Below are 12,540 nucleotides of genomic sequence, written 5' to 3'. Positions count from 1 at the left end.
AAACTCCATGCTATGGCAGATAATGGTCTGTTTTGCTCTACAGTATAGGTAGGCCTTGCTTAATGACCATTCATTCAGCTACCATTTGAAGTTATGACGATGCTGAACAAATGGTACTTATGCCTGGTCCTCAAAGTTATGGCCATTGGAGTGCCATCTGGTCACGTGATAAAATTCAGGCACTTGGCAGCCCACACGCATTTATGACCACAGGGTGACGAGGCATAACTGGACTGGCCCTTTGCCAGGCAGCTGTTAGCCGTGCGAGGCCTTCTTCCCAAGGTTGCACATGGCCAGCAACTGCCTCGCGAAGGGCAAGGCTTGGCGCACCTTGTCAGCGCGGGAGGAAGATGACAGCAAACATCAGCTGGGGGCAGCAGGGGCAGTAGAATGCAGGGCAGCCTCATTTAGTGACTGCCTCTTTAGTGACCATCTGCAGTAATGACGGTGATGAAAAAGTAACTTTGTGACCAATCCTCGCATTTACAACCTTTGCAGGTCTGTAAAACAAAGGAAAGCTGAAATAAGATTGTAAGCACACTTAGTGACTGCTTTGCTTAACTACTGAGTTACTGGTCCCAATTGTGGTCACTAAACAAGGACTACCTGTAACTGCTATAATTTATACAAGTTGCAGAATTCATGTTTTTCAGTGTAGAATTTAGTAATAAAATTTCATTTTTACAGTGCACAGACAATACACACAACAGGTCTTTTCATTCTGATAAACACTGGAATTATGTTGGAACTAAACAATATTTAAAGTGAATTTCTTAAAGTCATTAATAAATGACGCATTGCCACTTATGCAATATCAATAGCAGTTTGTCCATGTTATGTTGTACATAATAATAATAAAGTGATAATACTGTAGAATTCGTTTGCATTTCATTCTGTATACAATGAATGTGACCCAATTTGATGTAGTGTTTAAAAGCCCCAGGCTAGAATCTGGGAGATTGTGAGTTCTAGTCATGTCTTAGCACAAAGCCAACTGGGTGATGTTAGGGCAATCACTTTTTCTTATCCTGAGAAGAAAGCAATAGCAAACCGCTTCTGAAAATGTTGCCAAGAAAACTGCATGGACTTGTCAAGGCAGTATCCAGGAGTCAGGACTGACTCGAAGGCAAACAAAAACAAAACATTTTTACTACACACTTCAATTTAATGTTCAACAGAATTCTGTTTCAAAATATCAAAGCTGATACACACACACACACACACACACACACACACACACACACACACACACACTGTATATCTATATATATGCAAAAAACAAAAACAAAAACGTAATTCTAGTAGATTCCAAAGTATTAATACTTCATGTTTGTCATAATTTAAATATAACCAACTGCAATAAGCATGAAAAGTGTAAAATCTTGTTACACAATTAGAGGCACTTTTTAATATTTCCAAACCACTGTTTGGAAATCGCTTCCATATACTGCTTTATGCAATGCTTTGGATTCTTGAAATTCTCATCCTTATTTTATCCAATCTCCAATTTTTCAACCTTCACCTTTCTCTTCACATATTCACTCTTTCTTCATATATTTATTTTGTGATTCAGTATCATCAAACTATCTCAATATATTTCTTTCATATTGGTCTCTCACTTTTGTATTCAGTCTGCATTCATTTAGTGCACATTCATTCTTGGTCCTATATCTTATTTTACCACACAAACCCAATTCCACTGCATTCAATTCCTTTTGTTTCTCCTCATATACCCAACTCTCACTTCCATATAACAAAGTGGGCAGAAGCATGCTCTTTTACAGTCATTGTTGCTTCCTTTAACATTCATTCTTCCCAAAAGACCTCATATTACTGCATTTCTACCAGGATTTTCATGTCTTGAAATTTCAACATCTATTTCCCCATCTTTAGTAAATATTGTATCATTAGAAATGTACCTATTTGATCTACTTTTTCACCATTTATATGTAACTTCACTTAGTCCTTGAAACAAGAATTTCCAGATTCATTCACCTCACTGCATCATATATAATCTATATAACTTTTGCTGAAAATTATACAGATTTTCAAACCACATAGCATAATCTGCATACAGAAGTATACACACAGTCATGTCCCCAACCAAAATACTGTATCTCTAATGTTATCACAAACATTCCTTATATGTTTGTCTATCGATACATTAAACACTAAGGGGATGTTACATAACTTTAATCAATGCTGAAGCATTTTCTAAGCATTTCATTTATTTTCTATGTATACTTTATTTTCATCAAGTGTTCAACTGCTTATTTGCACAAAATGTTCCATAATTCAAGACTATTCATTCTATAATTTGCTTTCTCTGAATTAGCAAACATAAAATCAGCAAAGTAATTGTTTTCACATTCATGCATTTCTCAATGGCCTGCTGAAGTGTAAAAATCTGCACAATTCCTATTCAGCATAAAGCCACAGTGTACTTACCAAATGTTCCTCACTGTTGCCTCTTTCAATTAAAACTCTGCGAAACATCTTAGGCACACTGCACAAACTAGTTCCCCTGTTCTTTTTGCATTCACTTTTGCTATCATTCCCTTTGTACAGACAGACAACAACAGTATTCTTCCATTTGTCAGGCACAAATACAATATTCACACACATATTTTATTTTTAATTTCATTCAGTCAACTGGAGATTTAATCTTTTTTCACCTACTCCGCATTTTTTTAACCCTAATTGTAACTTGCTCTTTTTGACTACATTAATTGCAACTATCTTTTTCTTTCTATATACGTTATTCTTACTGTTACAGTAATCATTCTATTATATGCATTTTTCTCATCTATCTCTTTCACTCCAAGCACTTTTTGTGAGCAAATGCTCAGTTACCATTCTCATTCTTCAAATAGACCAATCAATTTTTGTACTCTGTTGTTTTATACCCAGCCATCCATTCATGTCCCTAACATTTTCCCATTAGATCACATTCATACAGAATGTTTGTCCAGCAAAACTCATCTGTGGTTCTTTAACTATCATTTTGGCAAATTTTAGGAATAAATATAGCTAAGGTAAAAACTTTTTTTTAAATGGGGTCAGTGACCACCACATAGTCATACTATAGGTACTCTAGCATATTTGGAGGTCTCACTGCCAACTCTGATAACAAAATACGAGATGCTTCTTTTTTGCAGAGTTCTCCAAGTAGTGCATAAAATTTGGAGGGAAAAGGCTATCTCATTTCAGGCTATTAGTGAGACAAACAGAGGAGAAAAGGAAGACAAATAAGAGAAAAACCTTGCAAAGCATTAAACAAATGTACTTTGGAAAAGTACTCAAAATTTGTTTTGTTATATCTATCATTTCCTGTGTTGTCATCAGAGAAAATTAAAATAATAGAAAATGTAATTTGTATATATTCTTTAAGTTCATATGCAAATATACCATGTCATTCCCGTACATACAACACGCAGTGTGGCAAATATAATCTTTACGGTCTGACTTTTAAGGGGTCCTAAACGTCTACAAATATTGCAAATTAGCAGAAGTATAAAAAAGGGGAAGTCAGAAACCCAATAGTTTTTCCCCTTTTCCTCCCCTCCTTTTTTCTTTCCACTCTTTGGTATTTTAATTTTTGTTAAATCGGCTTCGTTCATCTATTTTTTCCTTTTATTAACTTGTGTGTATGTATGTATGTATGTATGTATGTATGTATGTATATATATATATATATATATATATATATATATATATGAATACACATCCCCCCCCACACACACTAAATAACAATATAATATAGATTTTAATACTAAGTAATTAGCTTAAGATCAAAATCTTTATCATGCAACAAATACTTTGATGCAATTTGTAGTGTTTTTTTCCTCAATTTTATACTCAGCTTTGAAAGAAAAGGTCAAATAATTTCACGCTTGTAATATTGCCATCCTAAATTGTAATTAATATTGATAGAGTATTGAAAATAAGAGAAAAAAGAGTTCTAAGCCATCTAAATAATAGAATGTTAATATTCAATTAATATTGTATAAAGATTACTGTATTGAAACAACAAAATGTATCAAATTTATAACAATGTAATAAAAAGAAAAAACTAGAAACAAAGATTTTCTATATATATTGTTACTGCTGTGAAATACAGTAACAATATTTGTTTGATGAAGACTTCTTCTATGGACCTAAGCACACAGCTTACTGATAGAAGTGTTTCACAACATAAAATGAGCCGCATTATTTTGTTTCAATTTCTTCAGCGTACTCATGATATACTAAAGTCACAAGGTAGCATGGCCAGATTACCCTGAAAAAGATGAGCACCGCCCCCTAGAGTCGGATTCGACTGGACTTTACGTCAAGGGAAACCTTTACCTTTACCTTTACCATACCACATTAAGCTCAAAAGTGCTTTGGTTTAGTTTAGCATGTTTATTCATATTTATTCAGATAAAATATGTAAATATTGTTTCTTACTGTTAAAACAGTTATACAAGCAATATTGTAAAAATTAGAATCCGCTAAATGTTAGGCAAGAGCCAGCTTGGTATAGTGGTTAAAGGCATCAGGCTAGAAACCAGGAGACTGTGAGTTCTACTCCCTCCTCATGCACAAAGCCAGCTGGGTGAGCTTGGGCCATCACTCTCTCAGCCCTAGGAAGAAGGCAATGGCAAGCCACTTCTGAAAAATGGTGGGAGTCCCAGGTAAGGACTGCAGAGGTGCTACAGAGGGGTGGGAGGATGCCGCAGGGGGTAGGGGAGGCCAGGGGAGGCCCTGGGAGGGCTGGTGCAGGCCGTGCATGAATTGGGGGAGGGCTTGGGAGGCCTGGCGCAGGCCACGTGAGAGCAGAGGAAGGCTGGGAAGGGGATGGTGTGGCAGGGTGCAGGAAGGCTGGGGGATGGATGGTGTGGTGCAGCACAAGTGCAGGAAGGCCAGAGATGGATGGCACAGTGCGAACGCAGGAAGGCCAGGCATGGACGGCGTGGTGTGAGTGCAGGAAGGCCGGGGGGACTTACCAGTGTGACCTGCAACCTTCCCTGCCAGCTTCCCCATTGACTTTGCTTGTGGGAAGCTGGCAGGGAAAGTTGCAGATGGTAATTATGTGACCATGGGATGTTGCAACCATTGTAAGTGCAAGCTGATTGACAAGCACCTGAATCGCTATCATGTGGCTGCGGAGGCACTGCGACAGCTGGAACTTCAAGGACCAATTGTAAGTACCACTCATTCAGCACCACTGCAATTTTGAAAGCTTGCTGAATGGGTGGTCGGTAAATGAGGACTACCTGTATTACAATTTAAAAGGCTATATCCATGTATTTGTAATATTTTTAATATCCTCTTTATTTTTAGAGTATTACATTATAGTATGTAAAACTTTAAAACTTTGCTTTAGAAGTGGATTAATACTACATTATTCAATGTATGGTCCTAATATTTCTGTAGTTAATTTAAACTCATAGTTTTTTTTTTTTTTTTTGGTGCCTTTGAGTCAGTGTTGACTCCTGGCAACTACCTGGCCTAGTCCCTGCAGTTTTTTGGCAAGGTTTTTTTTTTCTTTCCCCAGAAGTAGTTTGCCATTGCCTCCTTCCTAGGGCTGAGAGAGAACAACTGACCCAAGGTCACCCAGCTGGTTTTGTGCCTAAGGCAGGACTAGAACTCACAGTCCCCTGGTTTCTAGGCTGGTGCCTTAACTACTACACCAAACTGGCTCTCTTCACAGCTCTTTAGATTTTAGTATTACTGTTTCTTATTTACTTATTTCTTCTCAAGTTAGTTAAAGACTGCAACAAGGATTTATTACACATACTTAACTAAGTACAGTAGGTTTTGGGGAGTCTTTTCTCTAGTTCTAAATAGCATTGCTAGGGTTCCTTAGTTTTCTCCTTTCTTCCCTTACAAAAGGGGAAAAGAAGTAGTATCAAATATTATTAGCTGAAGAGGTAGCCAGCTACCTCTTCTGACTCTTTGGTACTGCTTAATCCAATTTCATTCTTCACCATACGTGCAGCTGCTTTTCTAGATACTCTGTTTTGCTTCCCCCCCATTACTACTGTCTTCTTGGATCTCAGAAGTAGCTATTTTGAAAGCTTACCTGCCTCCACCACTTCTAGTGAAAATATACAGTTCCAAATATTTCCCAAACAATCTACTTCATTCTAACAACAGGTAATTTTTAAAACAATGTTTTGTTTTGTAACTGACTTATCAGGCTCTGCTACTGACTTCCCAAGGAAGAAACAAAGGCTGAGGGGAAACTTTTGTATTTTTAGTTTGTCCTTTGAAGAGTGAGAAACAAGCAAAAGATGGCACACACAGCAGAGAAGGGTAAAATATTTAGGACAGATCTTTTAGGAGTAGAGAGAAAGACTGTCTCTTTGTAACCTCTTTTGGAGTAATACTTTATTTGAGATGAATTGAAATACTTTTTAGATACTAAGTCAGACATATTTTTGCATCTGTATTTTATACATATTTAAAGTATTAATATAATATCAAATTTTCACATAAGACATCTAGAAATAATACAGTTTGCTTAGTACACCTGAAGCATTCAAATTATGAATGCTTCAAATTCAAAACCATATGATCTGCAATGATTTTGTCTAATGAAAGATATAGTGGGAACACTGGAGAAGGTACAAACACTTCAAGAATAATATCCATTACCTGATCAATATTTAAAGTATATCTGCTGAATAACAAGTATAAATGTATCAATCTGAACATGTACTCAGATACAAGTCTCTCAAACAGAATGGCATAAAAGCCCCTTTTCTACCACTTTTAAAAAGACAAAATTACAGTAACCAATAAATTTAACAGCAAAATGATACAGTAACTTATATTGCATTCTATACATTCTGCAAAGACAGCAGTCATGGACAATTTTAACTAAGTGATTGCATTCAGAGCGTGCCAGAGGGATCAAAGTTACAAGCTCTGGAAACTGAATCATATGCAAACACAGTTTGCCATCATTACCCCAATATTAAAGACACATACTAAAATGTATTATCCTGCACAGATCCTGTTTTATTGAAAAAGGGAATATATCTCCCTTCAGGGTACATCTCACATGCCCCATAGTGGCTGATCAGAGTCCTCGGTATTCCACAACTTTTGGAAGCAATTTTCCTCCACCAACAGTAAGTCATCTCTCTAATTCAGCACAAGAGCAATATGATAATCATCTTGCCAGACTGTCCATCCTTGAGTTCAGTACTAGTAACGATGTTGATCTAGTAATAAAAAGGTAGGTCACAGGATTGCTTGGAAATTTGAAGATACTGTTTTTTTTTCAGGCAGGCAAAGCATTTGATTTTATCTCAGGTTGGTGATTTTTCCCCCTTCCCTTTTATTTCTTCATTTCTAAGTCTATTGTAGGAGAGGGAAGAGATTTCTTTCTAACGGCACTTGCATGACATGGAGGATACAGACTTTCTGTCGTACTTCCTTGGCATGATCTTTTTCAGGGCATTTCTTACGTCTGAGACAGTAATAGAGACATGGCGCTTCTTCTTTCTCAATCGCTCAGCTGCCAAGGACACTTTCTTGTAGAGGTCATGCACACAGAAATGCAGGATATTTTGGGCCTCATTGGTCATTCGGACACTGTCAAGCCTCATCTTCTGCATTTTCCTGGGAGATTTTCTGGTGGAATGTTTCTTTCCATAGCCATGTTTTGCATGCCTCCCGCTTCTCTTTCCCACCCTAGGCTTTCTCTGTCTATGCTGAGCCCTGTTTCTTTGCCTCTGGCATATTTGCCTTTTTTTCCTGCTTCTCCAGGTGGTAGCAGCCATTGCTTGACTTTAAGCTTACACAGCCAAACTCCCTGCCTGCCTGAAAATGCCAATGTCCTGTCTCTTGATGTATTCTTATATAGGGCTGGCTATTCAAATAAGCAACCACATACAAGCCAGATGATTGGCCAACAAGAACAAAGCCCAACTTAACCGCCTCATAATGACTTAACTATGATCCATTACCGCTGTATGAAATGGATATAATAGTAACAGCCCCATTGACAATGTTGTTGCAAGGTATGTTGGATTGACATTTTATCAATTAAACTATCTTCTACTTGATTTCATTTGATTCCTATTCTCATGATATGCATACAGATAAAAAAAATGACCTCTGCCTGCAACCATTTTGTGTATAGTTATAAATATTTTCCACTTTGTGTCCTTACTATTCCCTCTTAAACTGAGGTATGTAGAGCATAGCGCAGCTATTTAATTGACAATTTAAAGCATTTTGAAAAAGACATTTAAAAAAATAAGAGAACAAGACATATTTCCGCTTCACTAAAACAGTCCCACAGGAGTGGTTTCTGAGTTATGTATGAGCTGAAGGTTCAAGAAGTGAGAACATAGTAATAGATTTGAACCTGGTTTCTAAGTGAATTCAAGCAAGTCACTATTTAGTCTCCTTTCTCACCATTACAAGGGTATAATGGAGACTGGGGAGAGAAATCTTGTACTGTATTCTCCCTTGCTCCTTATTCAAAGATTCACATGAAAAACCAGCTCATGACTATGAAGCATGTTTAATATAAACTGACAGCAAGCTACAATACATTTATATGTGCTGCAGGTGCATACTCATTACCAGAGTCTTAACTGTCCCTCCTGCAAAATCAGTTTAGCTCCAAAATCTGCATTTATTCTCAGAAATTGGGCAAACTTCATTTTATCAGAGAGCATACTATGTCTAGAAATGTTAGTATTTTGATAGAAAAATAAGCAAAAATTACAGCCATTTCTAAGTTTCTGTGCTTGTATGCTTTGGCTTTTTGAATCCTGCTTCTGACTTGAATTCCATGTCATGTTAGATCAATTGATCAAATGAATGAATGAATGAATGATGTTGCTGCACACTACTTTGGGGGGGGGAGGAGAAATGGAGTATGAGACTCATAGTTTTTAGTTTTTGTTTAATACTTAGTTTTATATAGGTTGCCATATTTGGGCTAAAAAAATCCAGATGGCACTAAGTAGCAGCAGAAGGTTAATAATTTCTATTTCTCTTTGAAGCCATCTACAGGTCATCAGGATTTTTGCAGTCCAGATATGGCAGTCTTAGTTTTACCAATGGAGGTTTGCAAAAACCAATTTATTATTTTAGGGAATCACAGTATAACCAATATTTGGAACTATATATTATATATATTGTACTTTAACCTGTTCTTTTTAATTTAACATTTAAGGTTTTGATTTTAAATGTTTCATATGCCACCTTATAAGAAAGTTTGTTCTGAAGGGCAATATATTATTTTTTAAAAAGTTAACATATTAAAATTGTTTTGAATCAGCTCCCCTTAGTCTATAAAATATATAGATCCTATTGAAATATTACAGAGAGTCATGCTCAAAAGTTTGTGATCCCTTTTGAATTTTTAATACTTCTGCTACCTAAACCTTCTGTTACGTAAAATGTGATCTGTTCACACAAACCCTAAAACCAGATAGAGAACCCAATAAAAAATGAGTCAGAAAAATTATACTTGTTCATTTATTCATTGAAGAAAATAATCCAAAGCTACGTATTTCTGTGTTGTAAAAGTATGTGAACCTCTAGGATTAATAGTTCATTTGAAGGGGAACTTAGAGCCAGGTTTTCCAATCAATGGGATAATAATCAGGTGTGAGTGTGGGAGGACCTGCCTTATTTAAAGAACAGAATTCACAACACAGGTGTGTGGAAGTGTGTCATGGCTTGAACAAAGATGATTTCTGAGGACTGTTGAAAAACAGTTGTTGATGCTCACAAGACTGGAAAAGGTTATAAAACTATTTCCAAAAAGTTTGAGCTCCACAAGTCTACTGTCAGGCAGACTACGTACAAATGGAGGCAACTAACACCACTGTTACCCTCTCCAGGAGTGGTCGCCCAACCAAGATCACATGAAGAGCAAGGCGTGTAATAGTCTGGGAGATCTCAAAGAACTCCAGGGTAACATTTAAGGAACTAAAGGCCTCTCTTGCATTGGTGAATGTCAGTATTCATGAAACCACCATCAAGAAAACACTGAACAACAATGGTGTGCATGGCAGGGTTGCAAGGAAAAAGCCACTACTTTCCAAAAAGAACCATGCTGCCCATCTACAGTTTGTGAAAGACCATATGAATAAGCCAGAAGGCTATTGGAAAAATGTTTTGTGGAACTTCTGGGGGAGGTAAGGAGAACTGAAGACTGACAACCACAGCAAAGACCAAAGAACTGGTGAGTAGATTAGTTCCTGAGAACTTATCTGGATAAGGAGAGGATGGGAGATCGCCCACATGTGCTCTGGACGACTGCTCCTCACAAGGCTGCAGAACAGCAGTTTTCCGCAAGTTTGAGTGCCAGGAGATGAAGGGATTAGCCATCTTGCTTGCAACCGTGGTGAAGCCTTTTAAAGCATACTGAGTTCGCAAACCTCACTTTCTAATCACTTTCAGAAATTGCCTATTAACCATTTTAAAGCTATTAGATACCTTTGGAACAACAGGTTTGAAAAGTTTTCATTGGGTGAGTTTATCTTCAACTCTGAACAAAAGAAAAATTAATTATAAACTTAAGAACTTAAAGAATTTGAAACTAACAGCAAAAAGCTAAATAAGATTTTTATCTTAGAAAGTTATAAACAGATTAAGGGGCCAGATGAATTTGGAATACTGAAAGTTTTACAATAAGATTTTGGAATTAATTATAAAGCCAGTTTGGTCTAGTGGTTAAGGCACCAGGCTAGAAACCAGGAGACTGAGTTCTAGTCCTGCCTTAGGCATGAAAGCCGACTGGTGACTTTGGGCCAGTCACTTTCTCTCAGCCCAACTCAGCTCACAGGATTGTTGTTGTGGGGAAAATAGAAGGAAGAAAGAGTATTAGGTATGTTCACCGCCTTGAGTTATTTATAAAAATAATAAAGGTGGGATTAAAAAAAGAACCTAAAGTGAATGAATGAATGAATGAATGAATGAATGACAAACAGCTTCTTGTGAGAAATAGATCTGTTTTGGAACAGAGATAAGCAATTTCATGATTTAAACACTGGACACTAGAGGGGACTAAAGTTTTTAGGCAGAGGAAAGAAATGCAAGCCTATAAAATGCAAAACATTTTAACAATGAAAATAGTGAAGGAGACTTTTGAAGAATGGAGTCAGAAATTAGTAGCCACAATATCAACAATGTCAGTAATGATGTCTGCTTCTATGGATAGACTATGCCCAAAATATGTTATTGAAGAAATGACAGAACAAATTTTATCTGACAAAATAGAGACGGTATTGAAAGTAGATTTAAAACTGACAGGCCAAGGAAATGACTTAGAAAAGGATGTTTCACTGGATCTACAAAAGAAACTGAGGTTTTAAAATTTAAAAGGGAAATACAAATGACACATCAAGAGAGTGACCTGGATAATTTTCAACTACTGGATTTACAAAAGAGGCTTGTTAAAGCCTTGAAGAACTCTGTTATGATGGGACAAAGAAGAAATGAAGAGAAATCAAATCATATGACAATATTTGAATGAACTAAAGATGAAGACTGTTAGAAGTAAAGGGAAGGAATATAAATTTGGTTTATTTGATCAATGTTAAAACAAGATATGTTGTTACTTCTGGCTACCCGTTTATGGGCTTTTTGCTGACACCAGGACTGAAATGATGATGCTTTATGGATTTGCCTATAGATAAGGAATAGGATATGGGATGAAATGATAATTGTTACCTTAAAGGGGATGAAGAGTCACTAAATTTGTTTATACTTCTTGTGATGAAGGTTGGAAGTCACTTATTTCTTTTCTCTTTATTATATTCTTACTTCATTCCTCACTTTTTCTTTGTACTTTTTATCCTTTCTTTCTCTTCTCTTTAAGTTCATATTAAGTTGCATACTAGATTTTAGTATTATAATCAAAATTATTAATAAAATTATATTTTTTAAAAAAGGAAGAATGTTCTGGGGATAGATGAGACCAAAATAGAACTTTTTGGTTTGAATGAAAAGCATTACGTTTGGCGAAAGGTGAACACTGCATTCCAGCATAAGAACCCTGTCCCATTTGGGCCTGCTTTGCTGCCTCTGGACCAGGACAGCTTTCTATCATTGATGGAACTATGAATTCTGAATTGTACCAGCAAATTCTACACGAAAAGGTCAGGGTTTCTGTCCATGAACTGAAGCTCAAGAGAATGGGACATGCAGCAAGACAATTACCCAAAACACACAGGTTGCATGACCAAAGAATGGTTAAAACAGAAGAAAGTTAATGTTCTGGAATGGCCAAGTCCAGGTCCTTAACTTAATCCTACAGAAATGTTGTGGAAAGACCAAGGTGGGCAGTTCATGTGAGGAAGCCTACCAACATCCCTGAGTTGAAGGTGTTCTGTAAGGAGGAATGAGCTTAAATTCTTCCAAGCCAATGTGTGGGACTGAAGAACAGTTATTGGAAATGTTTAGTTGCCATTATTGCTGCCGAAGAGGGACGCATCAGCAAAGGTTCACATATTTTTCCACACACAAATATGTAGATTTGGATCATATAACATTTTTTATTCATTTGTTTAACTGAATTCA

The 12,540-nt window shown here is 36.6% G+C and overlaps 1 protein-coding gene and 1 long non-coding RNA gene across 4 annotated transcripts in view; both read right to left on the bottom strand.

Annotated features, from left to right (window-relative positions):
* The window catches only part of LOC134493752 (uncharacterized), a 101,006-nt gene extending 100,525 nt beyond the window's left edge, over positions 1 to 481 (bottom strand). Inside the window, exon 1 of the long non-coding RNA XR_010067603.1 lies at positions 472 to 481. This is a non-coding gene — a long non-coding RNA (uncharacterized LOC134493752). The remainder of the gene's footprint in view (positions 1 to 471) is intronic.
* The window catches only part of RC3H1 (ring finger and CCCH-type domains 1), a 67,042-nt gene that overhangs the window by 44,986 nt on the left and 9,516 nt on the right, over positions 1 to 12,540 (bottom strand). The gene's annotated exons all lie outside the window — the stretch shown is intronic.

This window comes from Candoia aspera, chromosome 3 (assembly GCF_035149785.1).
Source record: "Candoia aspera isolate rCanAsp1 chromosome 3, rCanAsp1.hap2, whole genome shotgun sequence".
NCBI classification, from domain to species: domain Eukaryota; kingdom Metazoa; phylum Chordata; class Lepidosauria; order Squamata; family Boidae; genus Candoia; species Candoia aspera.
Note: the sequence above shows the minus strand (reverse complement) of the source record. Positions and strands in the feature narration are given on the sequence as shown.